This window comes from Phaenicophaeus curvirostris, chromosome 4, assembly GCF_032191515.1.
Source record: "Phaenicophaeus curvirostris isolate KB17595 chromosome 4, BPBGC_Pcur_1.0, whole genome shotgun sequence".
Taxonomy (NCBI): Eukaryota; Metazoa; Chordata; class Aves; order Cuculiformes; family Cuculidae; genus Phaenicophaeus; species Phaenicophaeus curvirostris.
The window spans coordinates 6,322,894-6,345,284 of record NC_091395.1 but is presented as its reverse complement, the minus strand read 5'-3'; the positions used below and the strand labels follow the sequence as shown (position 1 = coordinate 6,345,284).

General features: G+C 40.1%; 1 protein-coding gene across 1 annotated transcript in view; it reads right to left on the bottom strand.

Annotated features, from left to right (window-relative positions):
- Positions 1–5,211: 5,211 nt before the first annotated feature.
- Positions 5,212–22,391, bottom strand: part of BBS12 (Bardet-Biedl syndrome 12) — a 45,734-nt gene continuing 28,554 nt past the window's right edge. The window contains exon 2 of the transcript XR_011337295.1: positions 5,212–5,292. The gene's annotated coding sequence lies outside the window, so the exon portion shown is untranslated. The remainder of the gene's footprint in view (positions 5,293–22,391) is intronic.

The window sequence follows — 22,391 nt, the reverse complement described above, 5'->3', positions numbered from 1 at the left end:
GAAAGAAACCACATGAACAGAAAAAAATCTCCTCCCTATTATAAACCTCTTCTAGTCTCCATTCCAGTTCAGAAGAGTCCTTTATTCCTGTAAAGCATCAGTAGACATTTGTTTACATCTTTCTAAAGTGAAATTTTCTGAATATATGCTTAATCCAAATATGACCACAGATGGCCAAAACTTTGGTTTGGGTTGTCTTTACAAATGGTTGGTCTTGGAAACATAACAGCGCAGGATGGCTGAAGATAAGAGAACTAACAATCCAGTGAGGCTTTAATTGGAAGTAAATCAAATTTGTTATGGTCCAAAATGATTGCACTTGGAAAAAGAACTGAACAGTCTAGAAGCACTGACAGCTGTTGCAGATACAAGAGATACAGTAGTGACCTCAGCTTATGAGAAACAAGAAAGTTTCTAAGTCCAAATATTTTTGGAGGTTAGAGTTCAGAATTAGTAAAATCACCACACTCTCTCTCTAATGTACATACAAACACAGGGACACGCACTCTCTCTCTGTATCCACTTTATATAGAGTAATAGATAGAAATTAGCAAAATTACTCCAGACCAAAAAAACAGTGTCAACATAAAGATTGATAACATTCATGCAAAAAAGAAGACAGTTTAAAAAAATATTTTGAAATCAAACATCATGAACTCAAAGAATTTGAGTTAATATTGGATTTCAAATAAATCCAAATTTATTAAGGTGAGAGAACAATCATAAAAGCACGTCTCTTTCTCGCAGCGTTGTATTACAGCCATAAGATCATGATTTTGGTCTTTACCTCTCCTGATCCCATGCCACTGGAAGGGCAGTGGCTGTAAAGGTCAGCGGTCCAGCCGTGGCTGAGCTGGCCCAGAGTAGGCAAGGTTAAGGCAGTTTAAAGACCTTTATGTTAAGACAATATTCCTGTCAGTTGTCTCAATGTAACTTATCCCCTATAACACAAGACACATTTTGGTTTCACTATATCACTACGAGGTAAAGCAGTTGCTCTTGCACTGGAAATGTTTGGAGATAAGTTAAAAGATTACAGGGTGATCTTTTTCCCTGTAGTGGTGGTGGTAAATTAGTGCTCGTGAGGCAGATAGAAAAATGCAGCCAATGTCTGTCTGTGGTGGTGGTGTCATTTAAGAAACCCCTTCACCTATTGGAACGGAGCACATAAAGACATTTAAGGAGCGGATCTTCACATAAACGCACAATAGCTGAGGTTGGAAGGCACGTTTGGACATCATCTGGTCCACCTTCACATCAACTACTGGGTCAAAAATTGTCTCTCACTGCGTTAGGCTCCCTACAAGTGATCAGGAAATAGCACAAGATCTGTTTCAGATTATTCTTTATCCTCTTTTAAATTAGGTTCTTGTCCTATAAGGGTCATAAGATTCATAACTTTCATATGGGCTAATTCTAGAGAATGCTAAACTATTCACAGACTGCAACTGGAAATTAAAATGTAGATGGAGGTGAGGAAAATACTTTTTCCGCTTACTGGTATGTTATAGTACAAGGCCAAACTAACTTCACGGAGGAACATAGCAAAGAAGGATTATTCCCAAGGAATAGGAGTTACCACATCACACAGCTTTCATCATTTCACATTTAAGGGCAAGAAGAGATGAGATGAGATCAGCAAGACATTACAAATTTTAAGAATGTTATTCTACTATATCATGGATTTAGTTTTCTCCTGGTTGCTCAACCAAAATCCTGCTCTCCGTTATTTCTGTAGAATATATTAGCTGGTAGGTAGAAAACAGCAAGAATGAAAAAAAACTAAACGCTTTCTCTTCCTAACAATCTGTCCTGATGATATTCCAGAAGGAATGTCACAACAACTCTCCCGTTTGTTTTCTCTTTGTTTCAGGACGGTTTCCATGGATCCCCAAACCTAGGCCCCACTGAAAGGATCCCCAGAGGATAACGCCATGTAGCAGCAGGTCACAGACCAAGCATCACATGCAGAACACAAACAGAATTCCAGTAGCATGGTCAACACATTAAACTTTCTGCAAATCCAGTTTGCTGCTTGGGTATCGGCACACTACTATTTGAGGAAAGAGTGATAGGTCCTGGAATGATATTGGAAGTGCAAATAAACGATGCAGCTCGTTGTGCTGTATTAGCTTTCAGTTCTAGAGAGGGAGAATTAGGCCTAATGAGTTTGAGGCAGCAAAGTGCCAGGGTGGGTATAGTTATTACTGCTCCACCACACCTCAGTGCATCCATCCATGCAATGACCAGCCCAGATGAAACGCTTTCTCTCCTCTCGCTATGAAATCATTCCTATATGTCTCTAAGTTTACCATTACTGCACACGAACCGCACCTCCTCCAATATCTGAAGTTACAAGTACTGTAAGCATAACGTAAGCCAACGGGCTCTTGTGAAATCTTGTTTGTTTCTTGGACAGACATTTAGTGCATTTCTTCATGGTAGTTTAAAAAACTAACTTGCTGTCTGAATGCCAGAATAGAATTTGTCATCTGCCAAAAAATTACTTTCCCAACAATGTCAAGTCTATTATCTCAAACCTGACCTGCAATAATTAACTTCTAAGCATCTGGGAGGTTAAATTGCTCCATGATCTGTCTTTTTCTATGCAAAAGCAATACCCATTTCATGAGAATCACTATTTAGTTTACGTTCATTTTTCCCCTCGGGAAAAATCAGCAAACGAATGTGTGCATAAACCACTTTGTGACACCCTCATTAGTTTTATCAAATGCAGTCTTCCACTGAAAACTCAATGGAAACTTTGTGAGAACATGCCTATCTTTGAAAGCAGCCTGAAGAGCTAAAAGGGTTGCTATGTTGCTATATAGTCCTTATCCCAGTGATAGTAAAGTGACATGCAAATGGATTTTGCTTTTTTGCTCTTCATCAAATAGCCATGTAAAGATATCACTGCTTACACACATGGCAGCAGATGATCTGGAAAGTGGTAGGAGAAGGAGCTGCTCATACCGGTTGCATATTGGTTTTCCCATAGGAGCTGTATTGCCTGGCCAAAGAACCACCAGTGAATGCTAAAGAGGAATTTTGCTCTGATATTGATGTGGCCAGCTGCTGACCTCTGCCTTGTTCAATGGCCAGCCATGAATTCCAGCCAGTCTGTACTTCAGATGGCACTTGGGAAAATTCTACAGACCACCCCCTAAGGTTATAAGATGTGCAAGAAAAGTTAGCTGTACCTTACAGAGTGCTGAAGATGCAAACTCCAAGAAACAGACACTTAAGGGCAAAAAGCAAGAGATACAGGTGCCAATACCAGTCTGAATGTTTGCTCTGAAGCCTTGATGGTCTGTTAATGTTGTTAATCTGCCCTAACCTAAAACTCACAAATTCCCTGCTAATCCCTAAAGGGATTATCAACTGGTAATGGAGAGAAAGATGGACCCACTAGCTCCACAACAGACCACAATTTGTGACACTAACAGTAAAAGGTTAAGCGTTAAGCGGCAGTAGTAGGGGTCAACGTATGCCTGTTATCAGTGGATTTTAGAGACTTCTGACAGCAGACCAAGGGAAAGGCTGTGTAATCCTCTCTAGACCCACCAATGGAAACCAGGAGGACCCCAAAATAGGCACAGACTCATCTTCTTTTCTCTTGTCTGCCCCACCCTCCACCCCCAGCCTGTCTCAGCTCCCTATCCTTTGTCCCCACCCTGTTCCTTTCCCTTCCCAGGATGTCAGGCACAGGTTTCTGGCCTGTTTCTAAATCTTTCCTTAGCTCCTCGTGCCAAGCTCTGTCTTCTGGACTACTTTTCCTTTGTATCTCACTGTGGCTCCCAGCCACATGCTCCATAGCTGGGTTTCCTTTCCCTACTTCTTAATCCCTGTCTCCTTTCTTGAAGTTCAGAGACCATGTTCTCATTCCCCAGCCAACCCTCCTAACACTGTAGCTCAGTTTTTCCATAGACTTTTTAATTTTCCTTTTCCTTTTTCTCTCCTCATGGTAGTTCTCAATTCCCCATTTCACTCTCCTTGCAGGGCAGTAGCTGCCACTCCCATGTGATTGCCCATCACCATCATGCTGGTGAACCCATCTACGTACAATAGGTAAGGCTGGAGAGTTTACCAGCCTGCTCTGCTTGGAGTCCTGTTCCTCAATCCATCCTTCAGCCCTTGCTTCCTGGCACAAACCAGCCCAGGGGACCTGGTGCCGCCCTACGCTGTTACATCACTTCAGGCCCTGACATCGCCAGAACATGAAGGAGGGGGCAGAGGAAAAGGGAGGCTGGTTTGGCCTGCCTGGTACCTCCCGTTCGACTGTTATCCAGCCCTTCCATATAAAAGTTTGAATCAAGGCTATTCTGAAGCACCTGGACACGTTTAAAGGTTGTAACAAATTCAGTCACAACACTTTCTCTAAAATTTTGTGAAACCAGATGAAATTTTGCCTGATCAGTTTCAAGCTCGCACGAATTCCTTTCTGAACTCTTATCACAAAACTCTCATTGCAAAATTCCGCATTCTTCTTTAAAGAAGTTAAGATGCTATCGTGTAGATCACCTCAGCAACTGCAACCAGTCACAAACTCGTACGTCATCTAGGAGCCCTCCTTTGTGGGGAGAAGTAACAAAAATATATGTGGCTAATTTTATTGCCATAAATATTCAGGGCTTTCATTCTGACTAATCACACACCTTGAGTAATTTCACTGAAGTCAACAAGTAACTTGTAAAAACAACAAAAAATGCAGTGAGCAAATAATGACAAATTCCTTTCCAAGGCAAATTAATTGCAATGAATTATATTAGTGAATTAAATGGTCAGCTGGCATTTTTTTTTGCATGTTTACGTGCATATATTATACAGCCCAGGCTGCATGTAACTGAGTGCTCAGAAGTCTATTTTGTAAAACTTACTCAGCATCCTGGCTAAAAGGAATGCTGGATTTTAGCTGTTATTTCCATTCATAATCAAATTTCAAATTTTCAGACAGAATAATATCAGAGTTTTCATGTTAAAATGACAGCAGTTTATGAATCAATTTATGGGCTTTGTCATCTAATGATTCATTTATTTTAAAAAGACCAAATTAATATCGGTGATTTCTTTCATCAAGTTACACATCCCATTTTATGTCAGTTGCTCCTAATACAGAGTTGGGCTTTTCTTTTATTAATTTCTTCCCCATTGTTGCATTTCCCACTGTGGTTGTTGGAATACAAACAAACAAGGACACTCACCTCAGAGGTATTAGCCTCTTCTTATGACATCAGTGTGTAGGCTGTGCAAAATCGAGGCATCGGTTAGTCACTCACACCATCTGTGTGGGCCCTGAGAAAGCAAGATGTAATCTGTCATATGGTGAGCTTGTGCAAAACAGCAACAATTGGTATTCAGCTGCGCAGATGAAATGGATCCCTTGAGGAGCTTCGGTCTGCCAGAGCGTGCACTTGTGGGTGTCAGCTGCTGGGGGTCAGCTCTGCATAACGCAATGAGGGGAAACTTGCTGTTTGTCCAGACAAGGATTGGGAGGGTGGTGGAAGTCAGACAGATGGGAGTTTGCTAGCCAAACTGCAGTGGTGTTAAGTAGCACTTTAACATTTTAGAGCCAACATCCTTTCTCATTTTTACTGACGTAAGAAACTTTGCCCTGGGATGATTTGAATACAAGAAAGGAGAAAGTGATGAAATAATTCCTTTTTGGTTTTTACTTCCCACAGGACTAAACCCATTGTCTTCCCTGGCCTCTCTGAAGCTACTACAATATTGTTCCTCAAAGAGAAGGTAGCAGTCTACAATGCAAAGGAAAAGGCTAAAAGCATAGTTAGCAAGTCTACAACAATCTCCCTGCATAGCATTGTGTAGGATATGAACAGGATATATCCCCAGGCTACCTCACCTATTTGGATGGAATTTATGACAACATTACTTTTCAAGCAGCGCTGACTTCTTCGGCAGTCGTCTCTAGATTTTATTTTTAGTGCCTACAGATGACAATTACATGAAGGTGCAGCATTATTTTTACCTATAGCACTTGCAGGTTCCTAAGAAAACAGTAAAAGACTACCAGGAGAAGCATACGGGAGCTTTTAAGGTCACACATCGAATTACTTCAGCTTGTGCTGAATGAATTCCTTAAACACATGTTTTCACTAAACATGTGTATTGTCACAATCCCTACCATTACAGACACTGTAAGATGACACCAATACCATGACAATTACTTTGATTTCATAAACGATATTTGCTGAGATGACTTTCAAAGATAATTACTTATTCAAACCCCTTCTCCACAGCCCAAGTAGCCTAGAAAGGCATTATTGGCTGCTGAGCAAAGGTCCTCCTTTCTTTCTTATATGCTTGCTACCTTTTGGACTTCTTTTTGAAAAGGTAAAGAACTCTGATACTTTTTTTCAGATCAAGAATACAATGTCATGCACAAATTTATTATTGAGCATAGTTATTTTTATGAAACACAGAGTTTTTTCCTAGTGGTTAGTTTCACCACAGAGACGCAGATGAGCATAAATAATTTTCCCAGCTGTGGCTGGGAAATGGAGAACAGAACGGAGCAGCAGAGAATTGTGATCTCTAGCAAACAAAAGACTCCAGCATTCTAGGGGAGGAAGAATGTAGTCTGTCTTCTCATCCGAACAGTCACCTGAAGGGGAAGATGAAGCTTTCTGCTGTATTAAGACAGTAAAACAAAAAAGGGAAGGCAAACCTGCTGAGTACAGCCCAAAGACACTTGTTTAGGAAAGCCAGAAAAGAGCCATTCCTTGTGCTTTTTCTCTAAGCACTGGAGGCCATCCACTTCCACGTTTTGCTGCATCTAATACTGTGTGCTGCTGTTGTCTGGTTTCTAGAAGTTTCCATGCTCCATAAGGGAAAATAGTTGAGACAGACAAAAGTATCACAGCAAGACTCTCAGGAGCTAAGGGGTAGGAGAGCAGGAAGAAGTATAGATAGGAAGAAGTGAAAACTACAGTACATGGAATGAGTTAATGCCAAGGCATGTTTTCTCCAGAGCCTATTAACAAAGTTAGGTCCATCATCTAACAAAATCTTTGATTTCATTAAAGCTATTATTTTGAACCTTGTTTCCATGTTTCCATGCCAGCATCGCATGACTGGCTCACAGTTAATGAGCTTTTTCATGAGTTGATTTGAGCTACTTGGGAGCTCTATTTAAAACTTTTTTCAAATTTAGGGGACAACTGCAATTAAATTCACTTCATTGGAGCTGTTAGCTTGATGACAAGCCTCTAATTCTGTCATTCTTCATTACGGTCTTACCTCTGAGCAAAACTTTCTAGAGAAATGAATATTTTAGGGTATCTCTCTTTTGCCTGCCATTTTTAGACAGCCGATTCCCAGACAACAACTCTGATGCTCTCCATGTTAGGCACTGATAAAGCGTCTCAGCACTCTAAAACTGAAGTCAATTCAGACCTTGATCCAAATCCCTTAAAAATCCATTGGACTCTTTCAACTAATCACGGTAGTCATTGGTTTTAAGAGTTCCCAGTCAGTTCTCTCTAGAAATCCTGGTCCTATGCATCACATATGTGAAACCGCTTGATTGTAGGACGTGCAGTAAGGACAACTGAGTAAAGATGTGACAGAAATACTGATGAAGTGATTTGCATATAAGCCCCCCCCATCATCTTAATTTGTAGCTTTATCCAGTTGGTTTTTATGAAACAGTACTTCGCAGATGGAAGCAATCTTTTGGAAAAGAAGGAGAGAAAGAGGCCCTTGAAGTTTTATGAAGAGGTGAACAAATCAATGCATTTTGGCTGCCACATGCCCAAGACACACCACTAAATTCCTCATGCTAGGAGGTGACAGAACTGAATAGTTTTGGTTGTTAAAATTAGTAAAGCAGGCTACCTTTGTTCCTGCCACTTACATGCGAAAGAGATCAGCACTGAACAGTCTCCAAACATTTCTATTTCGGTCTCCTTATGCCAGCTTTTATGCCACTTTTATTTACTGTCTTTAAAAAAAAAAAAAATATTAGTATATGTTCTGATATTTGGTTTTCTACCACATGGGATAACTGAAAACACAAATACACACAATGCTGTTTCCCAAGATGGTTATGTGCATGACAGACAAATCATGAAATAAGATGAAAAGACTGGAACAAATCATATGCAATTAGCTTTGTAAACTAGATGGAACTGGCCAGAATGCAGATGTGGTACAAATGGGTATAAGCAAAGGAGCTGCATTTGCATTACCTCACGTCTGAATTCAACCTATGGATCTTAGCATATGAAAAGCAGTGGGGCTGGGTGTAATTTAGCAGTAATTACTGCTCTGTTATAGTTAATTAAACTGTCATTGATTTCAACCTGCAGAATATCAAGTTCAGAATGGTTAAGAACTTCCCCACTTTTAAAAGCATTCTCTCACACTATTACAAATCAGAGACAGGGCATAAAGGTCCGATTCCAGCTGCCTTTAGAAGAAAAAACAAATATCAATAAGACTTTTGCTATAAAACTTCAGTGGAATTGGGATTAAGTTTCTAGGCCACAAGAGAAAAATGATATGCAATAAAGTCACACCGTACGGCTTCAGAGTAGCATAAGAGAACTCTACTATAGCAGGTTTCTGGGGTTTTAAGACAGACTGACCAAAACTTAAAAAAAAACAAACTCCTTACATATGTGTAGAAATATAAACCAGCGTTCAGAATGAGCACAACTCAGAGGAGGGGTGCACATAGCAAAGAAATGATGCTCACGTTGAAATGCACGAGACGTGCTTTCTCTCACTGGAACACATGCTTTACAATGTTTTAAATCAATCTGTTCTCACTAGAAATGACTTCACTTTCACTAACCATAAAGTATAATCTCACAGCATTACTTTTTAAGGCAAATAATTTGTCAGAAAGAAGGAAAGAATACCTGTCCTAGACATAGAATCTGTTGATAAACCTTCCTCAGGATGCAGATGCCATTTGCATGGCAATTGTATGCCTCTGTAGGTTAGGGTAAAGATACAGCCCCAACAATTCTCCAAATTCCCTTTGGAGCCCTTGTTAATCTTCAACCCCTAAGTGTTAGGGAAAGAAAAGATTACCTGACTCCAGGCACTACTGCCCTGGCAGTCCATGGAAATCAGAAGGAAGCAAAGGTCTTTTGGTACACCCAATTCTGTCCCCAAGACAGACAAACATCATTATTTCAGATGAGACACAACCCAGCACTCCACAAAAGAGAAACAAAACCGAGAGTTTTTTTAATTGTATGACACAATGGAGGAAAGAGGTTAGTGCTGAGGGTAAATTCCAAAGAGCTCGGCATGTTTTCCAGGATTGTTTCTTACGTAACCCCCAAAATTCACTCTCACGGCAGCCTGCTGGGAGCAGAGGGGAGTGGGTAGGGAGCTCATTGACAATAGCAGGCACATGTGTGTATACACACACAGCCACCACACACACAAGGCAACAAGAATTAGCTAGTCCACCACAAATGTCAGCCAATTTATGTAATATCCTTTTACTCAGCATTTCTTATTTGCTGAAGAGTGAAAAAAATCTTAATAAACAGTCTCTGAAGGACTGAAAGCAGGGGAAGATAGTTGGATTTATAGCCTTTCTCTGATCACTGCTGTTGTTGGCTGCTTGATAGTGTACATGTTAATTAAGTAACCAGTGTGCAAGCAGGCATTTCTTTCATAAGAATCAGCAATGCAACTAGTGTTAACAAGTTCTAATTGATATTAACCGCAGCTGTCATTTTAAGCAGCTCTGGGCTGCTGCTGTTCATCTTGTCCCAGGAGGCACCCAGAAGACTTACTCCAGAATCCAGTTTGCCCAAAGAATAGTTTTTCAGATGGTAAAGAGGCAAGACTTAGAGCCCAGGTGACAGTAGTGCTATGGCTTTCTGATTTAACACACCTAGAGAACAAAGGAAGAGCTGGGAAGTAGAAGGAGAGTTTGGAGATGAACAGACTGGATATAAATAATAACAATGATTCTCCCAGCCAGCCTTTCTAGTGAAGAAATACATTGGTGGTAAACTTACAGCACCTTGGAACAGGGTCAAGAATCTCACCTGTTCAGGGCTTCAGAATCACATATTTGGCAGATGATGAAATATGACATTTGTTGCTACACTACAGTACTTTTCTATTCTTATTTTTAAATTACTCTCATTTCAGAGCTCTAACTGCCTGTTCTTTCTGGGAGAGCGAGCAGTAGTAAGATGTCAGGAATGCTGCAGCTTTTTAAAGAAATACGAAGGAAAGAAGAAGAAAGCAGATTTTCTACTCATCACAAAACAGATGATATTTCAGTTAATTGGCTTACAATCAGAAACAAAAGTTGTCTGGATCAATGTAAAGCTTATGATGAACAGAGTTCTGAAATTAAATTGTATCTCTTTACAGGTCTTGAAAAATCTAAGGAAAATTTAGGGCTAAAGTTCCAAAACCAAGTACAGACATTCACAATGAACTATGTGGTCTCTATTCTATAAACATCTAATCAGCAAGCGCAGAAGCTTGAATTTTTGCATTTGTTACAGTACTTGTGTTTACCAGGAACACTTTTATTGACTTGGAATGCCCACAGAAAGCCTACCTGATGAGCCTTCCTTTAAAGGCCTTCTCTTCAAAGCAAAAAATTCATTTTTTCCTACTCAAAATATCTTAGTAACTGATTGTACATTTATTACCTGATCCTCCCTATATGAGGGAGAGGATTTTATTTTCTAAATTATGAAGATTCCCAAAACTGTGTAACGTTAGGAGTACTATGTTGTACCTAACTGGTCACACCATTTCCTTGCAGCTATTTTGAACCTCCATGGTAAAGTAATCTGTTCACTCAGTCTCATGACTGATCTCATCTATGTGAAGAAATTTTATTCTAGAGTTTTGGTATATTTAAGTCATCTTCAATTCTAATGAATACTTCTGGTTTTCAGGGAGAAGACAGATGTATTTAACATATGAATCTAACCTCTAAAACTGAGGGTAAAATTATTCTGTGAAGGACAGGGGCATGTGTAGAAAATTAAAAAATAAATCTGGTTTTCTGGTTTAGATTTAGAAAACATTCAGCAATAATCTTAAACATTGTGTCAACATCCATTTCATATATTTACAAGACTTAAGTTCTTTTTCTGACTTTTCTTTTTCAGCAACAAAAGTTTCCATTTGTCACCCTCGCTCTTCCAGGAAATACAGCAGGAAATGATACCATAAATTGTTATTACAAATACTTAAATGACTTCGCTGAAAGAGTACTTGCCTCAAGCACGTCCCAAGAGTCATCAGATCCAGTTTGGCTTAAACTTTCTGCCTAGCATTAAATGCAACCTGTTCCTTTAGATAAAAGTCAGCTATAGGATATGTTACTAAAAAGCGTGCAGGAAGTGATAAAGTATTAGAAGTTGTATTCTAGTTTACGTGTAGAAAGATTGTGTCTCAACATACCATTGTCAACGACTCTTTATTTAAATGTAACCAGTTGATATGAACTGCATATACCATTTTCCAGAACAGGAGGCACATTTATTTATGTCATAAACATAGACTACCATTACATGCCAGTATGTAGTACCTCTAAAAAAGACAGTGAGCTCCAGACTTGCTCTAAATCCTCTACTGTTTTGATGGAAATATGGATTGAGCGATGCCTGATGAGGTGGCTCCTCCTCTAAGTAACCCCACTTGTACAGAGCATGCAGACACCACAGACCTTGCAGTATGCAGGAGGATAGATGGTAACTTGAAAACCGAGATAATATGATCCATTACCACAAATAAATAAGCAGAAGTGGTGGAGGATTTTAATTTTATTTTCAACTTGGAATTTGTTTAACTATTATTTAGAGATGTTTAATTTCTAATTAAATCATGCTAGCTCCATGCTTAGTTGTGTTATGGCACTCTGCCCAGAGATCCTCGTGGATGCAGCTTTTAACAATTTCTTTGTGTTTCACAGATGGTCTTTATTTGCCTTTTGCCCTTTAAAAAAATATAATTGCAAGCTTTTAAAATGAAAAGAAAAAGCAGTAACAACAGCGGAACACTTTTAGGCTTCAAGCGGTTACTTGTTTCTAGAATCTCTTGTGGCAAATAGCTTCAGATTAATGCAAAGTCTGCAACATACACATCATATCAATCTCTGAATGCAGCTTGCAATGTTAGCAATCTGTGATACCTTTGCAATTATGTCAGATGTTACTAGGAAGAGATTATCTGTTGTAATTGCAAGGGCCACAAAGGAACTGCAGCTCTCCTGAGGAATTGCCATTTACTGTTAGTCTGCTGCAGTGCAGCAGATCTCTGCTGCCCTAGACAAACCTGTAAGGAAACAAGCAGACATTCTTTATCACAGTAATGAAGTAAGAGTACTTTAAAGACCTGCCTCGAAGCAAGGCTTGGGGTGTGGGCTTACTTGGTTAACAAAAGGTAGGTAATGCTGGAAAACTAGAAAAACTGAAATGGGGATTTTTTTCCTTCAAAGGGAAGTGCAACAATAAGTCCTTCCCCAGACAGGGTCTTTCTGTGACTGTTCAGCCTATAGGCAGTTCCCTATAGGATACACTGAAATCATAAAATCACAGAATCATTAAGGTTGGAAGAGACCTCTAAGATCATCCAGTCCAATCATCAGCCCAACACCACTGCACCTACTAAACCATGTTCCAAAGTAACACATCTACAGGTTTTTTGAAAACTTCCAGGGATGGTGACTCCATCATTGCCCTAGGCAGCCTGTACCAATGCTTCACTTCTCTTTCAGTAAAGAAATTCTTCCTAATATCCAATCTAACCTCCCCTGGCACTACTTGAGGCCATTTCCTCTCATCCTATTACTTGCTACTTGGAGGAAGGTAGCGTGAGAAGGTCCCATGGCTCCTACAGTATCCCAAATACCAACTGCAGCCAAACCTCTGGAAATCAATTTATTGGAAAGCCAAACAAAAATGGCAGCAACAAAAAAAAAATTATTCATTATATTCTACAGCCTGATTTATATATTACTCCAGAGACATCGGGAAGACGGCCCCATCCACTGCTAGTACTGCCCTTAAGAGAAGGCTACATGGGGATTCCGCCTGACATGAGCTTAATTTTCAGCGACATTTCTTTTACAAGACTGGAGAGTCCTGATTGATTGCAGCAAAGCACAAGTAGCCCTAGTTCTTCTCAGACGCAAACACTAGGATCTTGATCCCTAATATTTTGTATTTGAGGATGTTGTGGGGTTTGGCTTTAAGCCCCTCACTTTCCTGCCAATTTCAAATGTGATGCAAAACTGAGTTCATTTGCTGATGTGTTGCAGGCATTCTCACAGGACTTTGTTAAAAGCAGAATACAGAGGGGATTGTAAGAAAATAAGTTGGAAGAATTTCTGGAGCTGACACGTCCAAAAGGATTTAAGAGACTAGATCAGATGACGAGGCCATCATCTTTTAATCCCTTCCTTTCACGCACATTTTGGAACCTACAAAGGATTCTCTCTTGCCTAGATTTTTAATATGAAAAGCTACTCATGCAGAGACCACTTCTACTGTACAAGATATGCTTTGACTGGCTTGTTGTTAACGAACAGGAAATTATCAGCTAATAAAAAATGGTGACACAGTAAAGCAATCCAAGAATAAATCCTATACCACTTGTAAATATTGTACCACTCCTTCCAAAGTGGGACTTTTGCTATTGTTCTCAACAGACCGCAAAGAGAAACTTGGACTATAATCAGCAGTGATTTCAAGGCAATTAAAAAGGAATAAAAAACGCCGCAATGAACCCTTCTTAGGCTGCTGGCAACAGCACAGCTACAAAATTAGCTTCTGCTTGTGATATTCAAACAGATGGGAGTCACCCAGGTGGAACAGATGACACATTAAACAACAGACAGTCTCTCACTCTGTCATATTTGACACCAAAAGAATGACAAAGCTTATATTTAAGGAACAAATTACTATGATCTGCTATGGATACTGTGTAAGTCATCTCAAGTGCATTTAGAGACACAGGTACAGAAAAGGTTTTGTGATGTAAGAGTTTTATCTACATTAGTTTAACCGACAGGCACTATGGAAAGGTATGTCGGCAACTGGGCTTCCTACACAAAACAAAACCTTTTTGATCTGTCTGTAAAGCAGAATATTCTGTCACGCAAACAACAAGAGGAAGGAAGATTACAATTAGTTCCATTTAAAACCAAAATACAAAACCCAAAGGAGAAATAAATCGCAATGAAGTAAGAGAAACAACCTAACCGTGAAGTTGTTATACCTCAGCAGATTTACCATGCTTTCCTCTTTTAGAATAGGGACCAGCAGAGCAATGCATGTGGGGTTAAAAAATGAGTTTCTAATTGCTACGTTTATGGGGATGGGTGATCCCATGTTACTGTAGGTTCTGCATAGAACCTGGCAGTTGATGAGCCTATTCATTTGATTATTATTAGCAGAAGAGTACAGAGACGACAGCCCACCCATAGGAGAAACACTGCCTGCGCAAGGAGAGGATCTGCTGTACAGCACACACAGGTCCTAAAGGAGAAGTGACATTTTGAAAAGCTGGGGTCACTTAGAAACAGATTTAAACCGAGTGAAATACCCAAGCCAGGTAAATTCTAGTACAGTTTCTCCACAGGAGAAAATACAGTATAGGGAACTTTACTTTTTAAAGTAAAGCAGATAGGTTTTAATCTATGTAGGGTTCCTGCTGCAAGCAACGAATTTGTAAACAAGGGAAGCAAAAAAGAGTATGAATCTGTTCTAAAGGAAGCACAATTAAGAGCACTTAGTTTTACAGCTCAGATTAAAACCCTCATTAGCTAGAAATGTTTGCTGTCTTTCAAAACTGAACACTTAAAAAAGTCTGTTTTCCATCCAATATCACAAGAGGGAAATAACCAGGACCAAAATAATGTCTCAGAGATTTTATTTTATGTATGAATCAACTAGTCTAAAGGAAATACTACCTTCTTTGACTAGAAGCATGGAAGAGTTCAAGGATACAGTATGTATTTTTAAAGAAATACCTAATACACATGTTTGGAAAGGAAGAGGACAAGACTTAAGCTCCTGGCAGTATTTGCAGACATCCACAGACATTGTGAATAGAGGTATTCTTCTGGGGGCTTTCACCTTGTCTGAACGTTTTGTACTTGTTCCAGGTCTTGCACTGTTTATTACATTTTAAAAAGTCAAGTTATTCTTTCCTACTGCACTGCAAACTAGAACATTACTCTTGCTAATTTTGGGGACCCAAGCAAACAGAGCAGGGGAAGAGCCAGACACAGATGAAAGCACAATTCTAAAAAAGCAATTTAAGTTTCCACTTAAAAAAAACCCCAAAAAACAAAAAACAAAACCCAAAAAAACCAAGCAGAAGAGGCAAGGATTTTCAAGCCTGCAGCAATAAAATCTCTTTATTTTTTACTTGCAATATTAAAACCACTGCTGACAAAAATGCTTGACTGAGCACTGCATCACATTACCAATACAGGAAACATGACAAGGGGCAACTTCTTATGCTTTTGTCAGACCGAATAAATAGAGATCCGACACTGGAGATTAATATTAACTCATATCAGACAACCTGTTCTGTAGCTATACTGCAGTCACATTTAATTTCCAGAGTATTTAAAAAGATGACATTCATTCCATCCTGCCCGTACGTACGCACAGGAACCGTTCTGCTCCATTGAATTTGCAGTGTATACTGCAGGACTCCTAGAAGCTCTACTTGGCACACTGTAACTGCTGACATTTAATCTTCGCCTTATATTCCAAAAAAGAACTACTGTGTTCATCATCAGGGTTTACTAATACCCTCCAAGAACTACCCTGAGTCCAGACTTGTGGGAATTCTGCACGGCCAAGCAATGCAGAAGGCTTTCAGACAGATTTCACCAGCTTTACATATCAAGGAAATGCCTCTCAATGTGAAGAAGCCAAATCTTAAATGACATCAAACGTTCTTTAATTGCTACAATAATTCTGACTCCTAGCCATTGTCCAAGACCTCAGTTAGTTACATGCTATATGAACAGAATAGAGAGTTTCTTCTCTAAAGAGTTTGCAGTTTGAGAGATAAGAAACAGATTGACAGAGCTGGATATGACTGTCTCCAAAGCTGTCCATTCTCTTCCCTAAGTGACATTCCCTGCAGAGGACATCCTTTAACTACTACGGATGCTGGGCTTTTAATTCTCATAAGGATGGCTAGATGTACTGCATCTCTGAAGCAAATTTTCTTCCAGGTCATCATTAAGTACTCAATTGCTATTAGAGGTTCATCCATGAAAGAGCAGGTTTTAATGAAGGTTGCACTCCTCATCAGCATTAGCAGCCCTCAGTTTTACATTTCTTTCCACCAAGAAATAATCAGAAAGAAACCCTTTTCCTGCATTCAGAAAAGTGAGGAAGGGCAATCATGTTTTTGCAATAATCTCTTTCTTAGGGACCAAACCTTTTAACTCCCCAAAGCAATGGAAACTTCCAAGACATTTTTAATGAAAAAGTATTGGTTCCTGTATTAATTTATGACTCAAGTATCATTTCCCCTTACCCTTTAGTCTCCTGATAACAAATCAGCAAAATAACATCTTGTCACAGATGCACATCAGCAAAAGCGTCTGTAAATTCTCATTCAAGAACTGACTTTGTGGTAGTGGCTCTTAGCAACACATAAACCAGAAAGAAAAACAGCTTGATTGGCCTTTTAAAAGAAAATCCAATTCATAACAAATAGTATTTTAACTTCTTAACCAAGGAAGATGGATGTATTTAAGGGAGGGCAGGGAATGGAACATCTAATTTATATAATGCCTCTTCACATCAGGGCCACATGTTCAAGTACCACATTGTAGGGCAGTCTAAAGTTCTATTTTGCATGGAAATGAATACAGTTAATTAGAGCAGCACGTCTTGGCACCGGCAGAAGTCACATACTTTTAAAATATCCCCTGTACTTTGGAAGATCTTTCGCCAGCATTTAATAAGAAGTCTATTTCTCTTGAAGAAATAAGAAAATAACCAATTTTAAGTCATTTCCTCCAGCTTCTCCTGGCCTTGAACCTGTCTTGAATCTGCCACAGTTTCAATGACCTTATGAATGGTTGTGAGAGGAATCTGGAGGTCCTCTGCACGTTCTCTTGGGTACAGTACCGACTATCCATCACTGGAGCTAAGATTTGAGAGCTGTTCCCACATTAGCCACAGCAACGCCGTTTATAGTAATTACTGACCTGACAATCTGGTGATTCTGTACAGCTTATTTGCAGCACTGCTCTGACACGTCAAATACTTCAAAAACAAACTAGTCACATAGCCAGGGTCACACATAAAAATAATTTTTAAGTTAATTGCCTGGTACTTCAGATAAACAAAGATAGATTTGGGCTTCTTTTCCAGTAAAGCTCTTTTACTGCCAATTACACCCGAGTTTCCTGGCTTCTGGCAGCCATCAGCATATTGTCACAGCTAAATGGTTCCAGAAAACGAGATTCCTTGAACAAGAACTTGAATGATGTGCATGGGATGGTTACTTAAACAGTGCTTACAGAAACTAAGAGATGAAGGGCAGTGAGAAGTGAGGTACTGAATACTGACTGTCCCTTATCTTGATCAAGATAAGGAACTGGAATGAAGTTACATTAGGAGGAATTTGCCAGTTAAAGTGATCTAATCAGTGTATCAATATTGCTGCAGATGTATAGTGTAATTTTCATCACTGAAGGGAATCAAAAACATTATATTGATATGGAATTATACACGTGTAGTTGCGTTCATGACCACTTCCTCTAAAATAGTACATGCAAGGTACATGTGTATCTTTGAGCTGCAAGCCACAGACAGAATTGCAAATACAGGGAACAGTACATGAAATACAGGAAATAATACCAAAATCAGTACATAATTCCTTTGAGTTTACTGGAGAGGTTCTTTTTGTAGAAGGCTGTTCTTTGTCAAAATCAGGATTTACTAATAATAGTTCTTTTTAAAAAGGAGATATTTTGATGTTTTCTCTGATGTAAAGAGGTGAATAGATTAACTGCCCTATATATTATGTGACTGTACTATAGGTTCTTCTTGATAACTGACAGACTGTGTCTGTTCTACTCTAGAATGTGCATATACATGTAGATATATAAATAAAATTTATTTCATACAACTCCACTTGAGTCATTTCAGCTCTCTGGTGCTAACAAGTAGGGGGTTTCTGTTGTTTGCTTTTGTTTTGTTTTTAAGTTTAGTCAGTGAAAGCAGTGACTCAGACTACACCTTGGAAATAAATCAATTCAACAACTGCATTATTTTTAGTCATCTCCCCAAACGTGCAACACTGGTTAAATATTTGGTCTCATAACACAGTGGGCAAAAGTTGTGAATAGCACCAAAACCCAACCTAAAAGACAGTCAGGAGCCAATCTTCCCATTATTTCCAAATAAAAACTGCACGCTCTCTTTTATACTCTTGCAATAATTAAAAAGCAATCCTATTGTTTGGAGTAGCACTTAGTCCCCAAGGAAGGAATTCCTTTCCAGTTAAGCAGATTTTTACTTTTGTTTTGAATCTCAGCTGGGCAGGAAAACCAAATGCAGGGCTTCCTCACTTCATTTTCCCCCTCTTCCCAGGAGCTCTTTCAGCATCTGTGCATGATCATGGCCCAGCATTTCTTTCCACTGCTCTGAAAAGCACACAAAGATTCCTCCCAAACACATCTCATTGTGGGAACGGGAACACATTGCTGCTGGGGATGGTGCTGATGAACTTGGGAGTTGGATTAAATGTGACATGAAGCCACTCTGCAGGGGTAGGGAATTATTTTTCCTCTACACTCTGGGAAGCACCTCTTCCCCAAACTGCCCTTGTCCATCCCTGAACTACATGTGACCAGGAGGCTCTGTCACTCGCTCTCCTTCTGCTCCCAACCACTGCAGCAGCACTGAAGCCTGGGCAGGTTTTCTGTGCACTCCTCATTTCACTGACTCCTCTGTAGACTACTAGAGCTGCTCTGCGGGTTTTCTTTTAGTAAATTCAAGCACTAACAAATTAACTGATCACTCTTCCGCACAGCCTGGCTGAACCATTGAGCTGTTATGTACAGTCCCTCTCCAAGGCTGCTCAGGATGTTCCCTCTCATGTTGTCTGTGGGGTTTCAGTGCTTTGAGCTCAAAGGGTTTAAAGAAAGGGAGACAGTAAATGCTGCAGTCAACACCTGGCCCACAGAGATCACGTGCTGGCCAGTCTGCAAGCAGCTTTGCTGTGACTAGCTTACACTGACAATGTCTTTGAACAGCAAAAGCTAGAAACTCCCTTCTAGAAAAAAACGAGTTTTCACCCACCAAAGTACCCAGCGCTGCAGACATATGACTATTACCTTCATTTTTGTCCCTCTGCTAAATTCTGAAGTGCACGCTACGTGCCCGGAAGAAGGAGTGCTTGCAGGGGGACAGAAGCGTAGTTGCACCTCCAACATTGTTTCCTATGATTACACACTCCTGGCTGGTCCCTGCTGTATCTGGATATTCTCTGCTGGGCGCTGTGGAATATAGAGTCCAGAATTTGCAAAGACGCACACACAGAGAGCCACAAATGCTAAGTGCAGCTTTCAAAAGGGAAACCAGAGCAAAAATAAAGTTTTCAGGAACATAATGCAACAAACTGAATCCCAGTGCTTACAGCAAACCATCACTGAAATGCAGCTAAAGTCACCATTACAGGTGGTCTAAATGAAATGAATATTACTAAAAGAATTAAGAGATAAGAAGCCGAAACAGATGGAGTAGTGTGTTCTTTTCATCCTTCCACCATTGAAGATCAAACCCAGTCACAAGTTTGGGCACATACCAGAGCTGTTCTCACTCTCCCTTCAACTGCGCTGAAATTATCCCCGTGAAAGTTAGTTCTAGAGCAATGTTACCAACAAAGACCACAGATCTGTTGATACTCGGTTAAGACACCATCTTGAAAGAAAAGGGTCTTGGTCCTGCAGCTTTGCAATAAATGGATAATACAGCAATGCTGGTGGCAAGTGGCAGAATTTAGTCTGTTTTTTCTTGATTTTTCCAAATTCGTGTCATGCAAACTATGCACAAAATGTACTGGCCTGGAATTGATCTCAAAAAGGATTACTGACCTGTGAAGACAGGAACAAATATAATCCCTTTGCTTCAAATGGCTATCAGCAAGTGATGCTTCTACAAACGACTTTGAAGAAAGAGCTGTAGAAACAGCAGCATAGATGGTCACATTCTGGGAATTCGCAAAAGCTTAACTCAACTCACAAGGTAAAGCATTAACACAAAGAAGCTGTGCAAGGGACAAACCAAATGTACTGCTCCGCCACACTTGTGAACACCCTAATCCCTTCAAAAAGTAAAAAATATCCCATGAAGCCTGTGGGTTTGATACAAAAAAGTGCATTTATAGCTAATCAGTACCAGATCCTTGTCTTACACCAGCTGTAGAAAAACAACTGAACAATTTAACACTCCCTGTCAATTTACCTTAAAAAAAAAAAAAAATCAATAATGAGACATTTCATTCATTCGTTACCTGCCAGAGCTGATGCAAATCCTTAATGTCCAGCCTGAGTTGGTTACAGGAAGCATAGGGAGTTACATAGCAGAAGGCCAGTCCTTGATGCTGCCCTGCTGCAAGGTCTCCGCTTACTCTAATCCAATGCAGAAAGCCTTAGACAAGGAAACTTCTTAACATCACTGGGCTAGACACATGCTGAGAACATTTGTTCTACAACAAACGGTGGCAGGAATAAATAAAAAAAAATTCAGAAGGAAATAAAGAGGTTAGGCAGCTTCCATACAAGGACACCAGGGTAAGCTTGTTTCTTATTTAGTTAGACAATACTACTAAGTCCATGCAGAGGCATTTTACAAAGGCTTAGGAGTACAGAAGGCTTGGAGAGTACAGAAGATATTTAAAAGGGATTATGTATAGCTGCTAGTTTCAATTGTTAAAAAAATACTTTTGTGTGAGTTTACATCAGCTTCCTGAAGTAAATTAGCAAAAGGTAATAAGACTGACTAACTACAGACACAATGCAGGAAAAGGGAACATGCTTGGGCAAGTGAAGTTTCAAAGTAGAAGAGCAAACTGTTATTCCCCCGAATGAGGAGCACATGACAAGCAGGCAGATTTATGAAATGTTGTTAATCCTGAAAAAAAAAAATAAATCCACTCCACTCCACATAGTTGAATCTTTCCCAGGAAAAACTGAAGTGGAGATAAGGCAGCCCAGAAGAGCATCTCAAACAGTCTGCTTCCATATCCTCCCATCATATTCCAAACCATCTAGACATAACCCATCCCAGCTTTCTGTGATCCCAGACTGCCTTGGGAAGGTTTAGGTTTGCCTTCACTGGAAGACACCCAGCTCCCTGCTCCCTGCCTCTGTAACTTGGGCAGGTAAGGGGCAGGGTAACCTGCTCACAACCAGGTAACATATCAGGCAGCCAGGGCTCATGGGGTGGATGGCTGGGGCAGCAAGCTGACCTCTGCAGGGCTGCTGCATGCCCCAGGCGCATGTTTGGCCTGCTGCAAGCGCCAGTTGCACACCCCCCCTCTTTAAATAAATGCATGCACATTATTTATTCTTACTTCAGTTTAGAGAGACTGTCCAAAGGGAGAAAAAGGATCAATAGCAGGACTCATCTGAGAAACAGACCATCCCAGTTCTCCTTCCTTTGTTCTTTTTTTTACCCACTGTGCTGTAGCAAGGAAAAGAAACCAAAAATAAATCTAACTATGCTAACGGGTCACTTTGCAAAAGATACAATCCTGCAGGAAAACCCTGTAACCAAAACTTGCTTCTGCCTTTGGGATTTAAGCTAACATCTTTGCACTGGGTCAATCAAGTTTTTCTTCAAATGCTGAAAAGAAATGCAAATAAAACTTGCTGCCAGGGGAGGCAGACAGCATTTACCCTAACACCAGAAAGCTGGGCTGGGATATCAAAAGAAGGCCAATACAAAAAAAAAAAAAAAAAAGTGTCTTGACTCTCCCACCTCTCTCATGAGCTCAGGTTTTTTCCTTTGGCCCTTCCTGTTCCATAACTACCTTAACCTCCCTCCCACAGTAATTTCTTGGGGACTATTGCCTCCTCCATTTCCTAGCATACCTGGTAGCAGGCACTATCAGACAGGTGCCTCCTGACAACCACTGATCATCAGGCTGTCAGTTCTTACAGGACCAGGATTTGCAAGCAGGCTGTGCTCTCTAGGCTGGCCCAGCTTGGGACAAAGGTCTTGTTGTTATGGTTAAGACATCTACTACATTTCAGGAAATCACAAAGGAGCAGAGGTGCCTAAAACGTTGGCCTCAGAAAGATAAACATCAAATAAAACAGCATTGGCCCTAACAGAAGGGGGTATGAGCTGCAAATGATGATACTTGGATGGAAGGGAGGCACAAGG